General features: G+C 32.7%; 1 long non-coding RNA gene across 1 annotated transcript in view; it reads left to right on the top strand.

Moving 5' to 3' along the window:
* LOC123649142 overlaps positions 1–9,613 on the top strand; it is a 38,562-nt gene extending 28,949 nt beyond the window's left edge. The window contains exon 3 of the long non-coding RNA XR_006738877.1: positions 9,352–9,613. This is a non-coding gene — a long non-coding RNA (uncharacterized LOC123649142). The remainder of the gene's footprint in view (positions 1–9,351) is intronic.
* The last annotated feature ends 2,635 nt before the right edge of the window (positions 9,614–12,248 follow it).

Below are 12,248 nucleotides of genomic sequence, written 5' to 3'. Positions count from 1 at the left end.
TCTTTCTTTGAATCAGTGAATTTAAAAAGGGTCCTGACTTCAAGGAGATTATATTATTAAGGCAAAAAAAAAAAAAAAAGAAAAAGTAATTGAAACAAAAAGCAAAATCAAATATGTAACCATCAAACAAATATTAAAACCAAATAAATAAGAAAATGTTATCAGCTAATAATGAATTTTTTGCAAAGAATGTGCCACAGATTCTGGGAACACTGCTAAATCAATTAAGAACAGAGAAGTGAAGACTGGATTTGCAGATTAGTAATTACTTTTTCCATAAAGAGTAGATGGAGAAAGAATTGTGAATAAAAGTTCTCTGAAAAGGTATTTGGAAGAGACTTTATTCCAGTAAACAGTTTGCAAACACCAGCAGTTTCCAGTGTAAAACAAAGATGCGTACCAGAGAACACAGGGAAGGCTTGAGTTTTGTAGCATAAATTCCTGAGCAGGTTCCCAATCAGCTCAGTTTATGCAAATGAAGGATTGAACCTTGATGAGTTCTGATTAGTTGGCACAGCTGAGTTCTGATTGGTCAATACAACTCATCCCTGATTATTTGATACAGCTGATCTCTGATTGGCTGAGGAAGGTGAGCTCTGATTGATTACTTTAGGTGAGTTCTGGAGTCCTAAAGTTACACAGAGATGTGGGTTTGGGGGAACTCAAAGTACAGTTATGGCCTCTAGTCAACAAATGGCTGGTTGGCTTCATTTTAAATATAGGCCAAGTTAGCCACTCCAGATCCATCTTGAAGATTTGGCTTTTTCAGGTTCATTTTTGTACACAGAACATATAGCCAGGGAATGGAGAAACCATCTAAATAGAAGAAATTCTAAGATGTTTCAATATAAAAAGGGGAATTTCCTAGACAGATGTGGCACTAGATCAGAAATATGAGTTCAAGGGGAATGTATTTCTTATTCAACCTGAGGAATACCAATGAGTATTTCAAGAAAGAAAATAAACTTATGATCTAATTGAAAGATGTAGTAGAGTCCTTGAGAAGATGAAAAGAAATGAAAAGGAAAACAGGACTGACTTTTTTTTTAAAGACATTATTTAAATGTTCAGAAATTCAGCTTCATATTTTTCTTTCCTTTTAATTATTCCTCAGAAAACTGAATGTGAATGATTGTGCTAATGTCTGGATACCAAGTTTATTGAGACAACACTGGTTAAGAAGGTTACATATGGATGGGAATAGTGAAGAATTGATGTTTTGATTTAAATAATGTAAGTCTCTAGATTTTAAGTAGATGTACTTCTGAGTTTTGGCATGAGGTGACATGGAATTTTCTCATGACCTATGTAAAATATCAAATAATGAGAGAAGTCCTCCAAAAAAGATAAAAAACACTTTCAGAAAAAAAAAAAATTTGCAGCAGGGAGCTTCCTCTCCTGACACGCATATTTTTTTCTACATCTCCCCGTACTCCAGCCCTACTGTACAACTTTGCCATGTGAATGTGAACAGTGTTAGTTACTGTTGGGAGTGAATAAACTGGGAAGATATTTCACCTAAATTTAGCACCATGTAAACTACTTGAGCAAATTTCTCTCTGTGAATTAAAGGTGGATTGTGCATTAACTTATTTCATTACATTGGGATGTGTCCTCTGACCAGTACAATCTTCTCTGACAATTTAATAATACAAGTTACCCTACCTCATGATATATAGTGTTGGAAGCAGGGATCTCAATAGCCTTAGAACATGATTTCATATTACTGAAAGAATAAATTCCGAATGAACTAACCTTATGTCAAAGGTCTTCTGCAGTAAAGACCTGCATGTTCTGCTACTCTGTCTTATGTTCTTAACAAATTACAAAGGAGTTCTCAAATAGTGGCATGGGTGGGAATATTAAAATCCTCAACTTTCAAATACACAGTTTTCTGAGAGTAAATGTATCTATTTAAAATATATATTTGCCAAAATAAAAGATGTCTGCAGTTTCCCACTTCTTTCTCTATAAATTTTCCTCTCTAATTTTACAAAGAATAGCTTGCCTCTCATCCATTTTTTAACCATTAGGGTGATAGTTATGTGCTGATTTGCCAGTGCCAGTATGAATTATGCTTGCTTTTCCTGCATACTTATTAATATTGCCCATATTTATTCTCAATTTTAATGATAAACTATATGATTACTCTAACTATGGTGCTTTGCCCCAGAAGGTAAGAAACTCTGAGGCACCCTCAAATGTAAATAGAAGTACTAAGGTTGGTATTGCAAAACGAATGGCACTAATGGCTGCGTATAAATCCTCTTGTTCAGGTTTCCCATTATTTACTTTCAACACAAGGGAGGAAAAACCTAACAGAGTTGTCAGATGATAGATTATTAAAAATAATTTTGAAGATAGATAGCTATGTAATTTGGGGCATGCAACTATTAAGAGGGTCAAAGAACCTTGCTGTAATGAAACAACTTCCATTACCATCTATTTCTATGATCATATTTTTCTCAGCACATACCTAAAAAAAGAAATGGCAAGAAATATAAGACCATAATTGATGCTGAATACTGTCTCATTCTAGTATCAAATCTGGGCAAACCTCATTTTATTGTGCTTCACCTTATTGTACTTCACATATATTACGCTTTTTACAAATTGAAGTTTTGTGGCAAACTTGTATCAAGAAAGTCTGTTGGCACCATTTTTCCAAAAGCATGTGGTCACGTTCTGTCAGTGTTACATTTTGGAAATTCTTACAATATTTTTAACTTTATTATTATTGTATTCGTAGTTTTGGTCTGTGATCAGTGATCTTTGATGTTACTGTTGTAACATTGGGGCACCATGAACCCATAGAAACAGCCAATTTAATAGATAAATGTCGTGTGTATTCTATAATAACTGCTTCACTTGCTGGATGTTCCCCCATTTTCTTTTTCTTATTGGGCTTCTATCTTCCCTGAGACACAACAATGTTGAAATTAGGCCAATTAATAACTCTACAATGGCCTCCAAGTGTTCCAGTGAAAGGAAGAGTGGCATATCTCTCACTTTAGATAAAAAGCTAGAAATTGTTAAGCTTAAAGAGAAAGGCATGTTTAAGCAGAGATAGGCCTCTTGCACCAAACAGTGAAGTTATAAAGAAAAGGCAGAAAGAAAAGGTTCTTAAAAAATATTAAAAGTACTATTCCAGTGAACACATGAATTATAAGAAAGCAAAACAGGCTCATTGCAGATATGGAGAAAGTTTTGGTGGTCTGAATTCTCGGAGATCAAAACAGCCACGACACTCCTTTATGGCGAAGCCTAACCCAGAGCAAGATCCTAACTCTCAATTCTATGGAGGCTAAGAAAGGTGAGAAAGCTACAGAAGAAAAGTTTAAAGGTAGCAAAGATTGGTTCATGAGATTTAAGTGAAGAACCCATCTTTATAACATGAAAGTACAAAGTGAAGGAGCAAGTGCTTACCCTTCTCAGCCTCTGGTAACAACCATTTTACCACATCTCCATGACTTTATATATGTGTGTGTGTATACACACACACGCACACACACACACATACACATGTATTGGTTCCCATATATGAGTGAGAATATGCAATATTTGTCTTTCTCTGCCTGGTTTATTTCATGTAACATGATGTCAATCGGTTCCATTCATATTGCAAAATACAGGATTTCATTCTTTTTATGGAGGAATAATATTCACTTGTGCATAAGTACCATATTTTCTTCATTCAGTCATCCATTGATGTAACTTAGGTTGCTGTTGATGAACACTTAGGTTGATTCCATATCTTGGCTATTGTGAATAGTGCTGCAATAAATGTGGGAGTGCAGATATCACTTTCTTTTGGATATATACCCAGTAATGGGATTGCTAGAACAAATGGTAGTTATATTTTTATTTTTTAGAGGAACCTTCATATTGTTCTCCATAGTGGCTGTACTAATTTACATTCCCCCCAACAGTATATGAGGGTTCCCTTTTCTTCACATTTTGCCAGCATTCACTATTGCCTATCTTTTGGATAAAAGCCATTTTAACTGGGGTAAGATGATATCTCATTATGGTTTTGACTTACATTTTTTGATGATTAGTGATGTTGAGCATTTTTTCATAAGCCCGTTGGCCATTTGTGTGCCTTCTTTTGAGAAATGTCTCTTCAGATCTTTTGTCCATTTTTTATCTGGATTATTAGTTTAGTTTAGTTTTGTTTTTTTCCTACTGAGCTATTTGAGCTCCTTAAATATTCTGGGCACTAATACCTGGGCAAATGGGTAGTTAAGAAATATTTTTTTCCATTCTGTGTTGCCACTGTTTACCAATCATATTCTATCATAATTTGATAGTGTTTAAACACTCATCTGCCATTCTATACTTTCCAGAATTCATTTATAGGCCTCCCTTATCATTGATTTTCACTGAATAAAGTCAAAGAAGTCATGTTGAAAAAAGCTGTCTCCTCATTCTAACTGGTATTTATTAAACTTATGGATGAAAGCATATGGGCCATATATGTTGATCAATTAATTTACACTGCCACATTTTCATACATTCCACAAAAAGACTGTATCTGAATAAAAAATCTGGGACACCACAAGAAGATCCTTAAATAAAGGAGATAGTATTTGGTTAAATGTGTGAAAGATCAAGAAAATGATACTTTTCACCTACAATTAATTCAGAGCCTCTGCAATCTCAGTTGACACTTTCAGCAGTGGTGAAGGATGGTATCTATCCAACCACAAGCATTCACCTCAATTGCATTTAACTGTTTTGCTGGACTTGGAAGTTCAGTCAATGCTCATAAAAGAGAAAGAAATTATCTCACCTGCGTAAAAACTAATAACTTAAAATATACTATGATGTAATCCAAAAAAGATGTGATCTTAAGGAAATTGTTATTTTTGAACCCAAAGATAAAAGCACTCCAAAGTAAGAAATCACATTTCAAAACATGTTTCTTATAAAAATTAATAAGAAATTGTGAGAAATCTAAGCTGTAGTTTAAGTTCATATGAGAATTTAAAAGATACTTGTCAGAAAGCCAACACAATTTATAAAGGAGTCTACTAACATAATATTTTATTATACATGATGTACTTAGAAAAGAATTAAGGAAGAAATGCCCCGTCTTTGTGACTCTTACAATATATTTGAGGAATGAAACATGTTCCTATGGTGACATAAAAAAAGTGTTTTGGAATACAAGAGAATTTAGAAACCCAATAAGCACTCTAGATATAATTACTATTAGATATCTTTAAAATATCATGCATTGAAAACTGGACTACTAAATGTAATTCTACTTTAGTCATTTATGGAAGTGGTATATTTATTAACAGATTTGTCTATAATGTGTGCTAATGGAAACTATTATTATAACAGATTTTACATTTTCATTTACAAAATATTGACAAGACATGCTGCTTCTTGAAAAATAAAACATAAAAATGTTTTCCAAACTGTTATTTCCAACTTAAAATTGTATAACTGAGGCAAACGACAGTCAGGTGTATATTGAATATTACCTAAAATTGAAATTTAACTGAGTATCTTGCAATTTTATTGATGTAATCTGACAACTCTGTGTATTTAGTGTCTGTAAAAGGAATTAATAAACATGTATAGTTTTTCACAAACCAAACACAGGGTTTCTGTCTTTTTAAATTGGTATGTAGATAATTTCATATCTATTAATATCATGTTGCTTCATTATTTAACTATTGAATAACGCACTGTAGCATTTACATAACTTTATTTGTTTAAAGATTTCTCTACTAAAAGTCAGATTTTGCAGATACTATATGTTGACACATTAAGAAAAATCTGACTGTATATTTTTGCACATGTTCCTTTGAGTATATGGGCAAATATCCCTCTAGAGTAAATATCAAAAGGGGAAATTTAGAGTCAAAATTCAGGCATAATTTATTTGAATAAACACTAATCTTCCCTTCATAATGTTTAGCTTATATATACTAATGATAACAGATTCAACTGATTTTCATTTTGAACTTTGATGGTAAAAAGCAGTAATTTATGTCATTTGCTTTTTTCCAATCTATGATGTTGACCATCTTTTCCGATTATTGTTAGTCATTTATATTTTGACTATATTTGTTTTTATTACTTTTAAATCTTTAGGTAAGTTTTAAATATGTTTATAATAATATTTGTTGTAAATATAGCAAATATTTTCTTCCAATCTTCCTCTTGATATGCAACTTTGTGGTATTATTCTTTGCTTCATAGGTGTTTAAATATTAATGCATCAAATTTACCAATACTTATCTTTATGGATTTTGCATACTATCTTGAGAAAGAAGATGCCTGTGGTGAGCTGACAAATGATGATCAAGAACCCCTTGTCCTAATATATTACTTTAATTGACAAAACAGTGTAAATAAGTTAAGGATCTTAAGATGTATAGATATCCTGGATTGTGGTCCTATGTAATGACAAAGGTCTTTATCAGAGAGAACCCATTGTGAAAACATAGCAGAGAGAGATTTGAAGATGTTATACTCATGGCTTTGAAGATTACTGTGGTCTGAATATGTTTGCCCCCCAAATCCATATATTGAACCCTAATCTTCAATGCCATGTTATTAGGAGGTAGGGCCTTTGGGAAGTGACTAGGTTTTGAGGATGGAGCCCTTATGAGTGGGACTAATCCCCTTATAGGCCCAAGAGAACTTCCTTGTTTTTTCTTTCATATGAGGACACTGCTAAAAGGCCAAATTATGTACCAGGGAGTGGGCTCTCACCAGACACTGAATCTGATGCCTTGATATTGGACTGCCCAGCTTTCAGAGCTGTTAGAAAAAAATTTCCATGTTTATTTTGGTATAGCAGCCCAAAGTCACTAAGACAAAGCTGAAGCAAGGAGATAAGGAATGCAGCTATATATGCTGGAAAAGGCAAGGAAAGAAATCTTTCCCTAGAGTCTGTGGAAAAAGTGCAAAATTGCAGGCAACTTGATTGTAATTTCAGACCAGTGAAACCCATTTTGGACTTTGACCTCAAGAACTGTAAAAACATAAATTTATGTTATTTTCAGCCATCAAATTTGTGGTAATTTGTTACAGCAGCAATAGAAGGACTAATGAAATACCTATTTTAAATTTATAAAATTAACTTATGTCCAAAAATTTTGTGTTTTGGATTTTGTTTAATCAATTTGAACTAGCTGTCAGTTTTATAACCAATATATATTTGGCTACATTTTCCCCAATAAATAATCATTGCTCTATTATTAATGATCAAAAATGCCTTTCCTTCTTGAAATGTATTTTCCACTGTTTAATTTACATAAATTTATAAAGTTGTTTCCAAATTTTTTCTGCTATGCCTTGGGTCTGTTTATACATCATTGTGATAATGGTACATTTTATAAATATTTATATCTTATAAACTATTTGTTATTTGGTAAGAAAAAAGGCCTCCATTTTTGCTTTGAAAATGCTATTAGATATTTGGCTGTATTTATTCCAGACCAAAAAAATTTTTTTCATTTCAATTATTAATATTTAAAATTCCATATTATAACACTAATCATTAGGATTTTTTTAACTCACTCTTTCAAAGGAAGGACTTTTGTCCTTTTTAATTTTTGGGATGCCCATCACTACTTTAAGTACTTCTTTTATTTTTCTGTTTTTGGAACTTATATTCGCTAATGATTAAAACTCTGGATATAACTGCCTGTCTGTCGAAATTTTATTCATGATTTTAAATTCTGAAATTTTTGTACTATGTTTTTAAAGACTTTATGACACTAATTTGTATTTTTAAAATAAGGACATTTTCAGAACATGTATGTCTGGTAAGCTCAGATCTCGCTAGGCTTACAGGCCTTCCTGCGTAAGTTACCCTGACCAGCTGAGAGCAGAGGTGCTGGCACTCAGGTATCCCTGGTGAAGAGTTTGCTTTATTGCTAAGGCTTTTCCTTCGTTTTCCTCTCCAAATATATTTAACAGTTTCTTTTACACAGACAATTTTTCCTTAGTTGACTTACATTGAGGCTGTTTATAAATGTGTATACTAATATCACATATTTTACTTTAGTATGTCTTTTTATTTCTTTCTATGAACTATTTGTGTGGGTACACATTTCAGCAAGTTTACAATCTGCCACTTTTAAATTAGAATTAAAATTTCATAAACTAAAATAGCTTTGAAAGTTTAGAATTATCCTTACTTGGATGTGATATTGTTTGTATTTGGGAGGGGGATTTTCTGCTTCTTTATTGTCATTTTTGTTTTTCTCAATACATGATTCTTATTTTAGTTTGAAGTCATATTAGCCACACTTTACAAAATGTATTGATGAGTTAAATAAACCATATGGATGACACTTTTTAGTTTAATTGTCCCATTTATTTATTTTTATTTTTGTTGTATTTGCTCTTGAGGCCTTAGTCATAAATTCTTTGCTAAGCCAATGTCCAGAAGAGGTTTTCCTAGGTTTTCTTCTAAAATTTTTATTATTTCAGGTCTTAATTTAAGTCTTTAATCCATATTGAGTTAATTTTTATACATGGTGGGAGATGGGGATCCAGTTTCAGTCTTCTGCAGGTGGCTATCAAATTTTCCCAGCACCATTTATTGAATATGTGTCCTCTGTCAAGGGTATGTTTTTGTCTGCTTTGTCAAAGATCAATTGGTTGTACGTATATTGTTTTATTTCTGGGTTCTCTATTCTGTCTTGTTTAGAATTCCTTGAGATACTCTTCGTAGCCTGGACATGTTATCTGGTACAGTCATGCACCACATACTGACGTTTTAGTTAATGAAGAATCATTAACCAAATGACAGTGGTCCCACAATATTATAATATTATGTGCCTTTTCTATGACTAAATATGCTTAGAAACACAAATACTTACCATTATGCTACAATTGCCTATAGTACTCAGTAAAGTAATATGCTACACAGGTTAGTAGCCTAGGACCAGTTGGCTATACCATATAGCCTAAGTGTGTAGTAGGGTGTGCCACCTAGCTTTGGGTGAATATAGTCTATGATGTTCACACAATGATGAAATTGCCCAATGATGCATTTCTTAGAAAATATCCTTGTCATTAAGAGATGCATGTCTGTATTTTTTGTTTTCAGCATATGATTATGAACTTTATGATTTAAAAAGAGTTAAGATTGTTATTAATTCCATTGTATGCCATTTCATGGTCTTGCACATATGTCACTGAAAATTCTGATGACAACTACTCTCATTCATGTGAATATGATCATTCTTCTTTGCAAAATTTTTGATTTTCATTTTGTTCTTGGTATTCTTAACACCATGATTCAACTTTTTCTCTATTTTTCTGTTGACATGGGAATTGTGGGAAGTTTGCTAAACCTGCTTTTTTTTTCCCCCACAGTGAATAACAGCTGATTCTACTGTTTGATTTGATATTGTCAGACCTGACCCTCTATGATGCTTAGTCTTTGAGATGGGAAAAGGACACTACTAAGAACTCTTTCAAGGAAATTAATTTTTTTTTTTCTTGAGACAGTCTCACTCTGTTGCCCTGGCTAGAGTGCAGTGGTATCATCACAGGTCAGTGCAACCTAAAACTTCTGGTTTCAAATGATCCTCCTGCCTTAGTCTCCAAGTAGCAAGGACTACAGATGTGAGCCACCACTCACAGCTAATTTTTTTAATTAATGTTGGAGATGAGTTCTTACTCTTGCTCAGGCTAGTCTTGAACTACTGGGCTCAAGCAATCCTCCTTCTTCGGCCTCCCAGAGTGCTAGGATTATAGACATGAGCCCAGCCAGAAATTCATTTATATTACTATTTGACTTCTCTTTCACTTTTCTCCAATAAATTGAAATCTTCTCTGAAGTAAAAAATACATACTTAGGAAATACTCCAAATTTATTTTTAGAGGCATGTATCTTTATGTTATACATGTCAGATCTTTGCCTTATAAAAATCCAAAATCTTTCCTTTGTTATTTATTATGTCTCATAAATTTCTTTATTTTTCACAAACTTTTCAGTAGAAAAGAGGTAACGCTACACATAAAGTTAAGGACCTCTAATGTCTAATGTTAATTTAGTAGTGAAGGTATTGCTAACATAGTGTCTTAAGCCATGTTTGTCCCAAATGTTTGGAGGTTATTAGAATCTACTGTATTAATCTAATGATTAAATTATCTTCTTTGAACTTTTGATTGAACAAATAATTGGTATGAAATATATCTTATATATCAAGCTTGGTAAACTGTTGGATCTTTATTAATCTAATGATATTATAGCCTAAGGAACTTAAAATTGGATTTCAATGATTCTAGTAAATTTCCATTTGTGTCTGGCATCAAGGTAATGTAAATTGCAGATCTGTGTTCATCTGCTGAAGAGTAGAGAAAACCAGTCTACAGGGATAAGAATCAAGCAGACACACAAAGTAGTACACAGATGAGAGGTCATGTGGCTCCAGGGAGGGTGAGAGAGAGAGAGACTGATGATGTGGAAGCTTTGATCCTTGACAGATTTTCACATCTCTTTTCTCAGCCCTCAGAAGGCCTAAATGTACTGTCTACCCTTGTGTTCCATTAAATGCTGTTGCACCCTATACTTACATCCTTTTAATAAATTTATTTTTTTTCTTGTTCTTTTACTCTATTTTTTCTTTGTTTAAGGCATTTTAAATTCAGTTCTTTAATGAGCCAAAAATCAACCTTGACTAACATGAATATTATCTGTACCTCATATTGCAGAGTGATGAATTTAAGTGATTGTGTATAGCACATTACACAGGTACAAGAAACAAGTGATAACAGATAAAATAGTTTTTAGTTGTACCTTTTAGGCCCTTGCTTATATCAACTTTACTTTTAATTTTACCTACTCAATTATATTTCTAATTCCTACTGAGTCACGTTGATTAGACTAACAACAGTTTCTAAAATCATTAACTACTGATGTCATGATAGCCTCTGTTACTGTTGGAAGAAAAGAAAAAAATAAATAAAGCAAAGAGTTGAATGTTCTGAACCAAATAAATATTATAGTGGCATCTTTACATTGCCAGCATGTGTTCTAATATTTTAATTACTTTTGCTATTAATCAATATAGAAATACTATCTCTGAAATCAACAGATGCATTTAATTTTATTTAAAGGTATACAATTTTATACTAAGTGTATATTTTATACTAAGAAAAGCATTGATCACATATCAAAAAAAATGCTCTGTTTTAAAATATGAACTCATTTTTTATACATCAGCATATCAAATTGCATCACATATATGAATTTACTATGTGTCATTAATTTGTTTATAATTAGCTTGATGTAATCATTCCACAATGTATTCATATGTCAAGACATCACATTGTACCCAATAATTATATATAATTATTATTTGTAAATTTAAAATAAAATAATTTAAAAACAGATTCCTTGGGTCATTGAAGAAAAATAGTATTGGTGATCTAAAATTCCAACCAGAAAAAGATAAATTATCTACCTCTTATTTGGGAATATATTTACATCTTTTAATTTTGGAAGCTTATTAAGTTCTTATCACCTCGTATTAGTGTTCAATCAGAGACACAAATCTATTTGGAGATACAGATATATGTCACATAGATACATATTACATATATATAGATCTATATTTATCTATATTGATATCTATTTATCTATCATCTACATATCTAAAGGGATTTTTAAAAATGAATTAATCTTAGGCAATTGTCAGAGATGATTATTCAATATCTTCGTGTGTGTTGCTGGAGCTTAAATTCTGCTTCAAAAGTAGTTAGAAATGGAAAAGGGATGTAAAACTGGGGTAGAGAAAAGAAAAGCTGTGATCCAAGAGCATAAATTAGAACTTGAACCTATAAGGATGGAGGGGAAATGGTATCCTTCTCAAAGAGCCTACAACCTTGATGATGTGGGTGCCCTTCAGAAGCCAGTACTCTCTATCATGGAGTTAGATGCATACCTAGCCAAGGAGTCAGAGAAGCTGAAGGAGTAACTAGGAAAAAGTGAAATGGTTACAGGCCCGCCTGATGCCCCACATCAATGAAGAAAACCAGCAGATAAGTGATGATTTGTGTGAGTTTGTGACCCAACTCCAAAGAGCGTGGCTAGAAAACAGTGTGGCTTCTTGTTCACTTCAACCTTCCATATCACACAAAAACGGGAGAGGAAGTTCTAAGAAACACAGTTCAGGCTAATCAAGTTGCACATTACAAAACTACCACAGTCCACTCTTTGTTAACTGAGCATCCATACACATCTCTTTAATCATACTTAATTTCCA

This window comes from Lemur catta, chromosome 13, assembly GCF_020740605.2.
Source record: "Lemur catta isolate mLemCat1 chromosome 13, mLemCat1.pri, whole genome shotgun sequence".
NCBI classification, from domain to species: Eukaryota; Metazoa; Chordata; class Mammalia; order Primates; family Lemuridae; genus Lemur; species Lemur catta.
Note: the sequence above shows the minus strand (reverse complement) of the source record. Positions and strands in the feature narration are given on the sequence as shown.